The following is a 15,947-nucleotide window of genomic DNA, read 5'->3' as shown; positions in this document are numbered from 1 at the left end:
GGACCATGAGAAGCTAGTTCGTTGGCCGTCCAACTTTTGAGTATCTGTATTGCGGCCAACTATTGTAGGAGAAACAAAACAAGGCAGTAGATGTTACTTCTGCAAAGGATGAGATGGGACTGCAGAATTTTGGGCCATACATGTCAGTGAAAGGCTTTTTTGACTATGGTATGACTCCTAGTCCACGTCATACCATGTGCTGGTTTGCCATGATGAAACACTGCTGAAAAACTGTAAATTGCCTTTCTTTTTACTGTCATTCAGTGGAATAGTGCCTACTCTCTAAAGAGGCAGAGCATAGCAATCCAGACAGTGGTATTGCTGGGTTATATATCAGTCAGTGTTTAGGTGCATCTGATGTTAAAAGCACTGAAATAGCCTTAAAGTAGGCAGTGTGGTACAGTGTTTATTGCCAGGGATTTGGATTTGGAAGAAGTGGGTTGTACTTTGATTCTTCTACTGACTTGCTATGTAACTTGGGTAAGTCATTTAGGAGAGGTGTTCAAAGGCACAATAGGTAGTGAGATACCTAACTGCCATTTGGGCCATTTCCCCCTTATCCTTGTGCTAATAAGCAATGGTCACATAAACACCACCCTGTACCGGAAACCTATTGACTGCTATACTTACCTACATGCCTCCAGCTTCCATCCAGGCCACATCACACGATCCATTGTCTACAGCCAAGCTCTAAGGTACAACCGCATTTGCTCCAATCCCTCAGACAGAGACAAACACCTACAAGATCTCTATCAAGCATTCTTAAAACTACAGTACCCACCTGCTGAGGTGAAAAAACAGATTGACAGAGCCAGAAGAGTACCCAGAAGTTACCTACTACAGGACAGGCCCAACAAAGAAAATAACAGAATGCCACTAGCCATCACCTTCAGCCCCAACTAAAACCTCTCCAGCGCATCATCACAGATTTACAACCTATCCTGAAAAATGATCCCTCACTCTCACAGATCTTGGGAGACAGACCAGTCCTCACTTACAGACAGCCTCCCAACCTGAAGCAAATACTCTCCAGCAACCAAACACCACAAACCAAAAACACTAACCCAGGAACCTATCCTTGCAACAAAGCCCGATGCCTACTCTGTCCACATATTTATTCAAGTGACACCATCATAGGACCTAATCACATTAGCCACGGCATCAGGGGCTCGTTCACCTGCACATCTACTGATGTGATATATGCCATCATGTGCCAGCAATGCCCCTCTGCCATGTACATTGGCCAAACTGGACAGTCTCTACGCAAAAGAATAAATGGACACAAATCTGACATCAGGAAGCATAACATTCAAAGACCGGTAGGAGAACACTTCAACCTCTCTGGCCACTCAGTAAAAGATTTAAGGGTGGCAATTTTGCAACAGAAAAGCTTCAAAAACAGACTCTAACGAGAAACTGCTGAGCTTGAATTAATATGCAAACTAGATACCATTAACTTGGGTTTGAATAGAGACTGGGAGTGGCTGGGTCATTACACATATTGAGTCTAATTCCCTAAGTTAAGTATCCTCACACCTTCTTGTCAACTGTCTAAATGGGCCATCTTGATTATCACTACAAAAGTTTTTTTTTCTCCTGCTGATAATAGCTCATCTTAACTAATTAGCCTCTCACAGTTTGTGTGGCAACTTCCAACTTATCTGTATGAATATATATATCTTCTTACTATATGTTCCTTTTTATGCATCGATGAAGTGGGCTGCAGCCCACGAAATCTTATGCTCTAATAAATTTGTTAGTCTCTAAGGTGCCACAAATACTCCTGTTCTTTTTGCGGATACAGACTAACACGGCTGCTACTCTGAAACCTGTACATTTCAAGTTTCTCCATCTTTAAAAAGAGAATAATATTTACCTTTCTTCATAAAGCAAGTAAAGATTGTTGGATAAAAGGGGGTTTAGATGAAATGCAAAATATTCTTCGGAAAACTTACTTGAGTAACGGCTCAAAACCTAATTGGATCTGCAAGGCCAGTAGCCCAGACACAGTGGAAACAGCCTCTTTCCTCTCTGCTAACATACCAAAGAGCAGAAACCTGTGTGAGGGAACTCTGTTGCTCCATTGTGGAGTTTTGCACTCCATCAAAGGGGTAGTATGTGAGTATGGTGAGGGTTATGGCCAAAGGGTCCACTGTGTGCATGGATCCACAAAGACCTAAGCACTGTTTGTGGTGGGGAGCAGTTGGGCTGTGTCCACACCTTCCCACCACTTCCCTTCTGCAGTAGTGCCTGCAACTGGGCTTCTCAACGGGCACAGGATGGTGCAGCTGGAGATTCTGTTCCTAAGCTCTGCAGTTCTTGTGGGCATTTCTTTGCATACACTGCTTACTCTGAATAGGCCTCATCCAAACCCCAATGAGGTCAATGGAAGACATCTACTGACTTCAGTGGGCTTCGGATCAGGCCCAATATGCTCAAGTTCCAGGGTTTGTCCTACAGTAACATTGTTTTAAATTGTAGTGTTTTGGAGCATTACTGCATAATGCTACAGTATTTTTTAAATATGAACTTGGTTTAAATAACCTTGCAGGCCTGAAGTTGCAAGCTGTTTCTGTGAAGCTCTCCTGGTTTGCAATAAAACTTTTTTTTAAAAAAGGTTTTAGGGCTTCAACTGACTTTTTTGTTCCTGTTTCCCAGGTCTGTTGTACTTGCATTTTATATTAACCACCCTATTGCACCTGCTTGAGCCCTGTGATAGGCAAAAACACATTACAGTTGTACATAGAGCAAGGAATGAATCACTGCATTCTGCTTTTCAATTAGATTACTTAAATTACAAAGCATAAGTATTCCTTTTCGTATGGCACAGCAGCATTATTATCTCACTGCATTGATGGAATGGGAGTGGAAGTGAACATAATTCTTCTTCTATTACATCGTTAATGAGCCACAATTAAAAATAGTGTGTTGGCGTGCTAGAGTGAATGTGTTATTTTCAGAATTTTATGTAAGCCATTTCTGCTGTTGTACTTAGCCAGCGCCATGTTGCTCTGAAAGCTTTTAGAAATAAAATTGCCGAAAGGTCTGTCTGCTTGTCAAAAGCTAATTGGACAGTAAAGTCTGTCAGCTATAAAGGTTTAAGTTTGCTACTGTGTGTCAGAGTCTATTTGTGTTTCTTAGGTTTTCTTTTTGGATGACTCTTTCTTTTACTATATAGGAAAAAAAATCACACAGTACAGTAGGTTTGTTCTATATGCACAGAGCTCCACTTGGATTCCATGTCTGATGCTTTTGGTTGAAAAGCTGACTCAGAGGTGGCGCAGGACTGCTAATGCTAATACTTCCAGTGTTCAGATATATACAGTATGTGTATACGCACATGTAGGAGTTTAATTTCAATTGTCTTTTTTTAGATCTTTTTCCAAAACTTAAGTCATTCTTAGCATTTTGCTAATTTTTTCAGCACTTGTAGCTTCTGAAAGAATTGACATCACTGAGAGATTAGAAAATAATCCTGTCATTTTCATCTTGACAGTATTCTGTTCTGTGCTCCAAAAACCTGATGCATAATAATGGATAAGCCAAAGATTTCTTGGAATTGTCTCTCTCCCCCCTCTCCCCCCCGCGCAATTCTGTTTCTATCTTTAGCATCATAGCAGGGAGCTCATCAGTGCATTGGATCACGTTCACGTTTAAACCATATAGTTCTTTGTAACTTTAGAACAAAATGAAGGTGATGGGTTAAGTGCTGAAGGGTGGTTTGTTTGTGTTGGTAAATTGACATGGGGTGATATTGAAAACCAACCTTGCTTAAAATCCCTGGGTGAGGCCTGGGGTGGTCAGCGAATCAAGGGCTCCCCATCACACTGCTATCATGGCTCCTCATTGCATTGAGTCTGCAGCACTGTGTGGAGCACTTGATGTGCTGAAACCTCGGCACTGAAATAGTTGGCTGCATCCACCTCATGCACATCCCTGTTAGAAAGCTCCGTCTCCCTGGAGACCTGCTCAACCCCTCAGGCCTTTTCTAGAACCAGTCATTCTGCCTGGCCCTCCAGAGCTTCCTCTTCCACCCCAGAGCCTACCCTATATGTGCTCTGTTTTCAAGTCTTTCCCAACAGCGGGTGAGTCAGGGACAGAGCGGTTGAGAAAAATTAAATAAAAATTAAATTTGTTGAAAAATTAACATGATTTTTCAATACATTTTTCAATCCACTTTATTTGGCAGGGAAACCTGCCAAAACACAAGTAGCTGATGGACTTAGGAGACCTTGGTTCAAGTCCTTGTTTTGCCATAGACCACCTATGTCACTTTGGGCAAGTCACTTAGCCTCTCTGTGTTTCAGTTCCCTGTCTATAAAATATGGAGAATAGTAGTTCCCTACCTCATGGGGATGTATGTGAGGATATACACAATGATTGAGAGGTACTCAGATACTGTAGTATTGGGGGCCATATAAGTACCCAAGATACACAGGTAGGATATAAGCAGGTAGGATATAAGATAATCTTGGCCAAATCAGGGAGGGTATCATGAATAACTGTCTGACACGTCGTGCTCAGAATGTGTGTGTGAAGTTCGGCATCCGTGGGAAGAGAGACTGTTTAAGTGTGGAACCCAAAGAAATGGGTAGGAAAAGAGTGCCAAATTATAGCAAAGGGAGCATTTTAAAATGTTTTCTCTGAAAAAGGTAGCAAATATCCTACCAAAAATTGACATTGGAAATGCAGTTATTCTGTGAAGAGCTATTGGGTCAAGTTTGGAGATGCAATTCAATCATTAAAATGTGAAATGGAAGGATTTAAAGTTCTGCTTTTAACCTATAAATTTCAAATGAACCTTCGCTGTGGAGTCATTACTGACGCCTCCATAATATCATTGTTGGTATTAATGTCTGTTTGTACTTCAATTCACAAAGAAACATTTCAGACAGAAACATTCTAGGCTGATAACAAAATAAGACATAAAAAATTCCACCTTGAGTTTCTGGTGGCAAACCAGCAGGGCTTTGCTGTCATGGTTGGTGAAGTCAGTGTAATTTCTCTAGAGTTTTCACTAACCTGAGGTCCCGGATCTCCTCCTCCCTGCGGACTGCTCAGGACATGTTGATTTTAGACACCCAGGATCCCTTGGGAAAGGACACTTCCCTTGTTTTGTTGTGTTCCTTTCCCCAGCTGCTCAGCTCCTGGTTTGTCCTTTGAACCTTCCAGCTTCTGTGCTTTACTCCTGGTGCTGGCAGTCCAGTGTAATGGACAAAAATCCTACTTCACAAAGCTTTAAAAAGCAAGGGTGCAGTAAATTTCATTTGACTGCTAGCCCCCAGAGCACAGCAGGCACAGTTGGGAAAGCGGCAGAGGGACTGGGGTGCGGGCAATAGAAGGGGCAGAGAACGTACAACAGCGGCTCATGGGTGGGAGAAAGGGGAGAAGAAGAGACAACGTATAGGGCGGGGTAGGCAACCTATGGCACGCAAGCTGGTTTCAGTGGCACTCACACTGCCCAGGTCCTGGCCACCAGTCCGGGGGGTTCTTCATTTTAATTTAATTTTAAATGAAGCTTCTTAAATGTTTTAAAAACCTTATTTACTTTACATACAACAATAGTTTAGTTATATATTATAGACTTACAGAAAGAGACCTTCTAAAAACGTTAAAATGTATTACTGGCACACACAACCTTAAATTAGAGTGAATAAATGAAGACTCGGCCCACCACTTCTGAAAGTTTGCTGACCCCTGGTATAGGGGATAAGAAAGGAAGTTGGAGAATATAGGGGAGGGGTGAGATTAATGAATAATTTAAAAACATTAGTTTATTAACCCTTTCAGTGCCCTGCTGACGTGCAGTGCATGTCAGGCAAAGTCACAACTTGCATAACTGGTGTGCTGGCCTCATTGGAGTCAATTGCAAAACTCTCATTGACTTCAGTGGACCAGGATTTCACCCATGTTTACTGCATGCTCTGTGCTGCTGTGGTTTGTCATGTCTCAGTATATATGTTCACTTAGTGCACATGGCATGCCGACATGCACAAGGTATGTTAACCTAAGCGTGATTGTAAATCTGTGGGGAATGGGGTAGCCTGGGTACCATTGATTCCAGCAGTTACATCAATGAAAAATTGGAGTAAAATCATAGAATATAAGAGTTGGAAGGGACCTCAGGAGGTCATCTGGTCCAATCCCCTGCTCAAAGCAGGACCAATCCCCAATTTTTGCCCCAGATCCCTAAATGGCCTCCTCAAGGATTGAACTCACAACCCTGGGTTTAGCAGGCTAATGCTCAAACCACTGAGCTATCCCTAGCCCTATGGTGAGTTAGACCCTTCATTTTTTCTTCAGGTGGAAGGTCTGTAGGGGGAATTATATTGCATATGTGCTTGGTAATATATTTTTAGTAAAACCTTTATAATATCACTTTGGTTAATATCTACACTTCACTTCTTAGTATTCAATCTGACTGTTTTATTCTGCAAAGTATCCTTGATATAAGAACAAATTCCTATTTAATGTTGCAACCAGAAAAACATCATTATGTTTTCCTCTCCTGGCTTCTTTTTGAAATTTTAAATTCTAAATAAAACACTTCTTTTGCTCACTTGCTAGGATTCATGGCAGCAATAACCAGCCACCTGAAGTATCAGGGAATGAAATGTATACAGAAATGATGAGGTGGTGAGAGTTTTGTTGTGCTTTTCCTGTTGACATTGCTCAGTTTATAATAGAGCCTATCATGCTATGGCATTCCTGCATATGGACAGCATTTTACAGTACAGAAAAGATATATGCATAGAATGCACTGTGATTAGAGAGCAATGATGCATAGTTCTGTTGTGAACTAATTTTGCTTGTCATGTTCAAAAAGTCTTTAGGTGTTATGTACAATAAAAAGATTTTCACTGTTATGTAAATCTTGCATTAAATAGGTTGGAATGTAAAATGAATATATTCACAGAGAGGGAATAACAATGTTCTATATACAGTTTCATGCAGACAACTGCAGTACAACATTGCTAATCTTCACACTATATAATTCATCTTCCCGTCTCATCATAAATTAAAACATCCAAGCGCTGTAGTCTGTTTTCCCAATCCAAAAGTCCCGATTCAGGAAAGCACATATGCATGTGCTTAAGTCCACGCCAACTCAAGATAGCACTTTAAATCCTATTGAAGTCAAGGAGGTGTTTAAGATAAACAGATGCTTAAATGCGGTTCTGAACAGAGATTTCCTGAATTGAAGCCGGAGACTCTTTAATATTTGTACACAATATACTACAGCACATATAGTAGTACGTCATGAGGTATTCGCCTAAATAATAAAACGCCAATTAAAATATATTTTGTAATGCTTGCTTTTTTCTGTTTTATTCACTAATTAATTTAAAATAATAATTAATCCATTAACTTGGAACAGATATCTCAGTCATTAATGCAAAGTAGCAAAGTTCTGCTGTAAGTTTAATACAGTGTTAAGGGTGAGAATGTGAGTGAACAGAAATCAGGAAATTCATTATAAAGTTTTACCTTGCAACCTGAGGCCCAAGGCACAGATACTATGTGTTATAATATACAATAAGCATTTTGTTAAACAGCTTTGCAAAATCATCCAGGAAACTGTTACCAAAAACCTACCAGCCAGTTCTTATTCTCTCTCTCTCTCACTCACACTCACTGCCCACTTTCACATCCCCTGCACTGTGCATCCCCAGCACCACCTTATAAAGAGTTAAAAATAAGAGCAACACTCTCCCCCCAGTTCTTCATCCACTTTGTAGGTTACCTTTAACTATGGTGCCGCACTTAAAACAATGGTGTTCCCTGGGTATGGAGAGGGCAGAATGTATCTGTTACTTAGGCTGCGTCTACACGGGGATAAAAAACCCATGGCTGGCCTGGGTCAGCTGACTCTGGCTCGTGAGGGTCAGGCTCCAGGGCTGAAAAATTGTTGTGTGGACGTTTCGGCTTGGGCTGGAGCTCAAGCTCTGGGACTCTGTGAGAGTGTGGAGGGTCCCAGAGTTCAAGCCCAAGCCCAAATGTCTATACAGCCATTTTTGGCCCCGGAGCCCCGAAAGCCCGAGTCAGCTGACCCAGGCCAGCCAGCTGTGGGGCGTTAATCCCTGTGTAGATGTACCCAGAGAGAACTGGGTAAAAGAACAAGTTAAATTGTGAAATAAAAGACTGGAAAATGCACATGAGCAGAACCCAAATGACCACCAGTAGTCCCTTTTTTCCGATACGACTGAAGAATTTGTAATGTTTCATACTTGTTAGCATCAAATGCTTTGTTTGGTGTTATTGTTTTAGCCACAGCTGGAATAAGTACTTATTGCATTGGGCCTGCAACTATGAAGGTGATGAGTGGTGACTGGAAATTTTTTGTACATAGTCCGCTTGGTTATGTTATCTCCTAAATGCATATGATGTCATGCCATTTCAAATGGTATCTAATGACCTTACCGCACTGTACTCTCTCGCTGTGCCTTGTAATATGAATTAATGTCATTTTATGCACTGCTAAATTTACAGGAATGGATTGACAATGAAACTAACATAAATATTGTGGATGCCTGGGATGCTTTTGTATTGTTTGTGTGTGTTATAAGATGGAATACTTTTGCTTTTACATTGATGAACTACGGGAACAGTGCTATAAATGAAAGCTCTGTGTTTATCCACAGAGGGACTGTGGTAATGTGGTAATAATGCTTACTTGACATGGCCTTCACTGAAAATGTAGACTCCGACATCTAGTCTAAGTAAAAAGATAACAATAAACAGGACACAGGATTTAATGCATGCAAGTCTCTTAGAGCGTACCAAGTTGTGTGGGGCTGCCACTGCATAGTTATACAGTCAGGGAAGCAATAAGGAACCATCATCAATCAGATCTCTCATTCTTCTTTATTTCCTATGTGGAAGTATTCACCTCCCCGTAGCTTTTTTTTAACTCTCCCCATGTCCCCTAAGGCTTCAGTGTTAAACTGCCTCAGACCATTGTCCGCAGCTGCTTCCATTTCTGCTGACTGGCTGAGGCTGTAGGGAGAACCATTCAAGTTACATTATGGAGCACAATATTGCTTGCCGCCCAGAGTCTTTCCCTCTAGATTTGTCCCTCCCATTGGGACTGTTACTCATGCTTTTTTAGATGGAGGATTAAAATAAATAAATTTTAAAAAAACAAAAACAAAAAAACAGCCCATTGTATGTCTCTAAAACGATAGCACTTGTCCCAGCACCCCTTTTAACTTTACATTTATCCCCTGTGCTGTCTGCAGGTGATATGTGTCTTTTGAACTTGGAAGAGAGTCAATGCCAAAGGAAACCTTCCGCCCCCAACAGAGCATTTTTGAAATAATTGCAATCACTACACAGCAATGAAGCTGTGCATGGAGCAAATACAACAATGAAGTTCATGGGTGACTGTGCATAAATTTCCGGAAAACATTATGAACATATTTGCAGTTTACAAAGTTACTGTCTGCTTTTTCTTTGATTTTTTTTTTTAACGTGTCAAAATTCACTTACAAGTTCTAAACGAATTCTCCTGCTATTGGAGATGTTTATAACCTCTAATTTGCCTACCATGCCCCTTGCAAAGAACAGCAAGAGCTGTAGCTGCTGGCAAGAAGCCAGGGCTCTGTCAGAGCCTCTGTGCGGGAAGAAAGGCGGAGCTGCACTTTCATTGTACTATTGCATCTGATGGAAGTGAGACACTGTATAAGCTGTTTTACAAATAAACCTACAGTACAGCCATCCCTTCATATAATGCTCTGGAAAGTTGCATATCTAAAAGCAAGAAACTCTGATTGAAGTGGGAAGGGTTGTCTTTGTACTGTTAAATGAAAGGTGAGGAAACATTCACAAGTCACATTAAATCCATTCACAAGTTGAAGTGAAGAGACACATTGCTAGACCAACTTGCTCCAGTAAGTTGCTTTGCAGATTTTTTTTTTTATTATCATGTTGAGATCACTGCTGTTTGCTTGCGTTAGAGTATTATTTCTAATTGAGATTTACTTTTGTGTTGTTTTTGCATTTTGGAAAGGGCTGTCCATTTTGGAAAATGATGACAGGTATATATTAAATTTGCTTAGTTTTTCCTCCAAACTCAGAGAAGTGTCTCATATATTAAACCAGGTTTCTGACCTCATTTCTCAATGGAATTTTAAATGGGGGAAATTAAGAGTACTAATTAGTGCCTCGTTAAGTACTTATAGTTGAGTATGATAATTTTCTTGAAAGGATAATTTAGTAGATGAATAAAAGTATTCTCTATTAAAAATGAATACAGTCATTTTAAGTCAGACATATTTCATTTATAAAAAATAATAGAATTAAAGCCAAATATATTTAATAACTCAGAGACATTGTTAGGCCAAAAGAAAAGGAGTACTTGTGGCACCTTAGAGACTAACCAATTTATTTGAGCATAAGCTTTCATGAGCTACAGCTCACTTCATCGGATGCAAGAGACTAACCAATTTATTTGAGCATAAGCTTTCATGAGCTACAGCTCACTTCATCGGATGCATCAGAGACTAACCAATTTATTTGAGCATAAGCTTTCGTGAGCTACAGCTCACTTCATCGGATGCTTCCGATGAAGTGAGCTGTAGCTCACGAAAGCTTATGCTCAAATAAATTGGTTAGTCTCTAAGGTGCCGCAAGTCCTCCTTTTCTTTTTGCGAATACAGACTAACACGGCTGTTACTCTGAAACCTATTGTTAGGCCATTAATTCTAAACACTGACCTACCTTGAAAATTGTCTTATGCATATGGCCAAATTTTCAAAAGTGCCATTTAAATTTACAACTGTAATTTAGGCACCAAAATAGCCATTAACATGCCAGCCAACCAAATAGCATGCACAGTTGCAGTAATTGCATGCACAAATGTAGACATGGGATTGTGCTGGGGCCCCAGTGCATAGACAGAACTCTATCTACTCAGTTTCACTGGTTCCCCATGTTGTTTGGGTCTTCCAAGAGTGGCATGGGAAACATATTTTTTTAAGTAGGAAATTGTGAATATAAACTCAAAAAATTTTTAAGGGGGAATTACAGGCAGGTATATTATCTGGTACAATTTTAACTCATTTTTAAAATTTGCCTAGAATGCTAGCTCATAGTGCCCTTTAATACAATGCTTTATTTGCAAGAAACTCTATTTAAACTCGTGAATTATTATGGTCGGAGAGAAGAAACATATTGCAGAATAGAAAGTTTAATATTCTGATAACAAAATAATTTTAGGTCATGGCTTTTTCTTTATTTCCTGCACTAAAATTCCTCTAGCAGCACGAGTGAGCAGATCAGTCTGAGCCTCCTGTTCTTTTGTTGGGCTCCCAGCTGGAAATCCCTCCCTCGATTTTTCCATTGATAAAGAGTCACAAAGGGAATCTAGAATCGAGGAATGGGAGGAAATAGAACAATGTGTACTTTTGGACTTGAATCACAAAAGAGTTAACTAATGTAGATACAGTATTGAACTAGTTGCATTCCTTTCATGGTCAGACTCAATTAGCTGTGGTCTTAACATTTGTAGTGGTCCTCAATGTCATGTAACAAATCAGCTGTCTATGATCTTCTTACTGCAGATACTCTGAAAGAGTATTGCAAAGCATTTTTTTTTCTTTTCCATCGACTATTTTATATGACCTTCAGGAATTCCAAGTCGCAACAGGGGGCCAAAGACTGTACATACAAAATACTCTTATTGTTAATTTATAAAATGTGGCTTTCACAAATAAAATTAAAATGTGACATTTATGGAGACCTATTAATGAATGCAGTAGTGTAGTACCAATTCTGCTTCCAGTGAAACTAAGGGCAGTTGACTTCAATGAGAGCAGATGCAGGCCCTATAAGATACCTGGCTAACATACAGTTTCATTTTATTCTCATAATGGTAGAAATAATAATAATAAGTTAAATATTGGAATTATTTAGAATAAAATATTTATAAAACTTATTGTGATGCAGTTATATATGATAGTATTTGCAGTTAGCTTTGGGGGGGGGGAAGGGTTATGTATTTGTATTTGAGTTTACAATGCTTTAATTTAATATATTTTAGTCCCATCAGTGTATTTGTATTTGAGTTTACAATGCTTTAATTTAATATATTTTAGTTCCATCAGTTTTTTATTGCTGAACTGCTGAAGCAATTATTTGTTCTCTAGCTTCATTATTATTTTTATTACTATTAGTATGATTTATTATTTTATATTTATATTGTCCTAAAGGCCATTACCAGATTGGGACCCATTGTGTCAGGTGCTGTACAGACATATACTAGGTGACAGCCCTTGCCCCAAAGGACTATATACTAAGGACAGTCCTTGCTTCCTCCTGCAAGCATCTTCTACCTTCACTTAAACTTCAGTGGAAAAGGAGAGTGCTCAGCACTGTGCAGGACAGAGCCCTTTGTGAGCCTTTTGCTCTTTCAAGCTGTACCCTGAAGCTGCCATCTTTGCACATCCTCTGGTCTGAAAGAGTAACTGATGGTTCCCCCCCTCAAATCTTGACAAAGTGCCATACAATGAAATTTGTCTTCTCTCTTGTCAACATCACGTCAAAATATATAAAGTAAATATCCTTAAATCAAACTCTAATCTAAATTAAATCTAAATTCTTGAGCAGCATTTTTCTTGCTTTGCCTATCTGTACATTTCTGTTATCAATGGAAGTATTTTTTGGTGAGCCAGTGTGGGTAAAGTGAAATTGACATTCACCCACCTTGACTGATAAAATCTAATCCCTCCAACCCTATCTATTGATTAGATGAATGTGCTTTTTGTTGATTTTTCTAATGAAGTTGTTACCTCCTTTTCAAAAAAAAAAAAAAAGGGGGGAGGGTGCGGGGGTGGGGACAAAAGGAAACTGAAAAAGCAAAATACTGTCAACTGAAGCATAAAAACAATCTTTAAATCGGAATGAAGTTAGTGTGTGCATTCTAAATACAAAACCAAGCAATTGCTTTCAGGTGGAACAGAGCAGAAACTAGGTGAAATAAAAGATACTGTAAATTGATTTTATCGCCCTAGCATTTTAATTCAGTAGGATTCTTGTTTTTGTTAACCCAGAAGGACTGCACTTGGTCAGCACCTAAATTTCTTGGGTTTCCCATTGCCACTCTGCCTGAAACTTTACTCCTGTGGGGATGAATTGTCTCTCGGTACATTTGCTGCTTCATCATAATGAAAGTACATATGAAAGGTACAATGTGTCCTCACCCAAGATAGGCTCCCAGTATGAGTACGTTATAGTAACACAGCCAATTTTTCTTGATAGTAGCTTTGGACGATATACAGTGACCGCATGCAAATGCAAGATATAGCAGATGAAAATAACAAACTAACTCTGACAGGATCAAATAGGGTAATGGTTGGTGAACCACAGAAATAAAGTTGTGCTGCATTAGCCTTAAGAGACTTGGAGTCTTAAAAAGAAAGCCGTCCCTAATAGTGTGCATCTTGAGTGTTTAGGAAAGGACAAAGTACCCAGGCATTGAAGGGGAGTGAGGGGTGGGCTGCAACAGTACATTGAAATAGTTTTGTTGATGTCTTCACTCTACACAGCAAAAATGATCTCTTCTGAAGGAGTTTTTCTGTTTAATATGAAAGTGTTAAAAAAAAACCCAAACCCAGCCATCACTAGACATTTATCAGAAATCATGGCAATTTATTTTAAAGTATTACGGCTTTGGGGAACTGCAAAGCTAACACGATGAAAGCAATGCAAGCAGCAGCTAAAATTATAGCCGCAGTTACCAAAAGAAATGCATTTACTGACATTTGAATGCAGCATTAACCCTCCATTAAAATGGCAGCAATATTTTAAAGAGGTTTTAATGCAAATGGCGAAGATGTTCTTTCTCTTTTAGTTTCCAGGGTGTGTGTGTGTGTGTTGCTTCCATGTTCTTTCACTACAAGTAGCAGAAGTACTATTCACATGCTTCTAATAGAAAAAACAGTGCAGTCCAGTAGATGGGCATAGGACTGACAGTCAGGAGACCTGGTTTTATTCCTAGCTCTGTCACAGACTCACTGCATGGCCTTGGGCAAGTCATTCCCCTCATACCCAACCTGCCATGCCCCCAAATTATTCATGCAGGGAACATAAAAAGACATAGGATTCCTTCCTATAGTTCAAACAACCCTTTCTGGAGAATTATGGTATGGCCCCTGCATCTGGCCATAGGTTAGGCCTGGAAAACCTGGGTGAACAATCTGCTTACTTCTCTGTGTGCAAGGAGCAACACTGGGAGAGACTGTGCATGCCTCTGGGCCAGTCTCTCCAGTGCTCCTCCTGGGGTGGGGGGTGCAGTTCCATGCTGCTTCCTACACAAGATAGTGGTGTGAAAGCCTTCACTTTTTAATTTGTGTGAACTTCAGACACAAACCCCTGTGCTAAAGGTAGGACTGCACCTCTGGTGTACAAGCTTTTCTTAGCAGGACAATCTTTCCATGACATTTGGGCTGGAAGAGACCTTATACTGCAGGTCAAGTCCAAACCCCTGCACCTGGTGCAAGTTATCCTTTGCACCAGTCACGTGAGTGTGACAAAACAAGAGACAGTGTCTGTTAATGAGATTTGCAATGTATAATCTAAGCAAAATTAAAAGTCTCAGATGTGTGTGTTACAGAGAGAAAATCTGAACTATCAAATTTGAATTTGTTTAGGAGTTGATAGTCATTTTATATGTCATTGTAATTTTCCCTGCATTTGCAATAAAGCCTCTCAGTATCATGAAGCATTAATCACCTCCATTCAGTGATATACAAACAAATATGACTTTTTTTGTAGATTTGTTAGAATTTTATTCATTCAAAAGGTTACACTCAACTAGCAAAACCCATTAATTACCACAAGAATGAATGTATTTATTCCTTGGATAGGGAACCCCATGAATGCATATGAATCTGAAACCTGCCTTAGTCACATTAGCACAGAAGCAATGGGAACCTTGACTTTGTGCTGCCTTCATGAAATCTGACCGTTTCCCCATGCATTTTGCCCCCCTCATTCACTAGAATTGGGGGCCCATAGTACAGGTTTTTAACGGCTGCTCGGCCAGCTCCGCTTGCTCTCATATTGTGCAACTGCTGGGCAGACAGATTTCTTGATACGGTTTTTTTCTGATGGAAAGCAGAACCTGTTTTTTGGTCTGAAAATTTTCTCAATTTCTCTCCCCTCTTTTTCCAACCAGCTCAGTTCTGTGCTCTGAAGATGGGGCTTACCGTTCAGGATTTTCACTGTTAAGTATGGAGATTCTGATGCTAGTTTCTCCTCTAGTATCTGTGAACATCATAGATCAGCCCTTCAGTTGGTGTAAACTAGTATAGCTTCGTTAAATGGAGCTATGCTGATATATACCAGACGAGGATCTGGCAGCATAGCCTATGTTTTTGAAAGGAATTACTAGAACCATTTGGGAGGTCTCTGTATGCCTGTTTCTTCAGTTCTCTTTCACCTATTCTGTACTACGGGTTCTCCCTACTCATTTATTCTCTTTCTCCAGCAGAGCAGAGCTTCTGCTCCAAATCCTGTTGCGCAGTGCCTACCCCCAAAACCCCTTTCAATCTCACTCCTATTTTCCTATTATTGTAAAAGAAAGACAGCTGCTCCCCATTCTTCATGTTTACAGGTGACACAAGGAGAAGGGGGTGCACCACACACAAATGTATGGTTTACACGTCCTGGATCCGAGCTCTGGCCCTGAAGCTTGAGTTAGCACTTTAACAGTGTGATGAACAGAAACAGCACTACCATAGCACCATTAGTAGCAAAGTGTTGGATCTTTGTGGTGCAATGTGTGGGATACAGTTTGTGTGGGTTTTGCTAAAGTTTGCAATATTTTTTATGACCTCTATAGAACTGGATAGTTGCTTTACAGGTCCAGCTGTGTCGACTCCTGTGTGATGTGTCCACATTTTTCAGTGGATATCGCTGCATCTGATTTTAACAGTCCCACACATTTA

At 40.0% G+C, this 15,947-nt stretch overlaps 1 protein-coding gene across 16 annotated transcripts in view; it reads left to right on the top strand.

The window, feature by feature from the left end:
* ATXN1 (ataxin 1) overlaps positions 1 to 15,947 on the top strand; it is a 271,490-nt gene that overhangs the window by 77,671 nt on the left and 177,872 nt on the right. The window contains exon 5 of one of the 16 annotated variants that reach the window (XM_043540066.1): positions 9,240 to 9,890. The exons of the other annotated variants lie outside the window; for them this stretch is intronic. The gene's annotated coding sequence lies outside the window, so the exon portion shown is untranslated. The remainder of the gene's footprint in view (positions 1 to 9,239; positions 9,891 to 15,947) is intronic. 16 annotated transcript variants of the gene reach the window in all.

Source organism: Chelonia mydas, chromosome 2 (genome assembly GCF_015237465.2).
Source record: "Chelonia mydas isolate rCheMyd1 chromosome 2, rCheMyd1.pri.v2, whole genome shotgun sequence".
NCBI lineage: Eukaryota > Metazoa > Chordata > Testudines > Cheloniidae > Chelonia > Chelonia mydas.
Note: the sequence above shows the minus strand (reverse complement) of the source record. Positions and strands in the feature narration are given on the sequence as shown.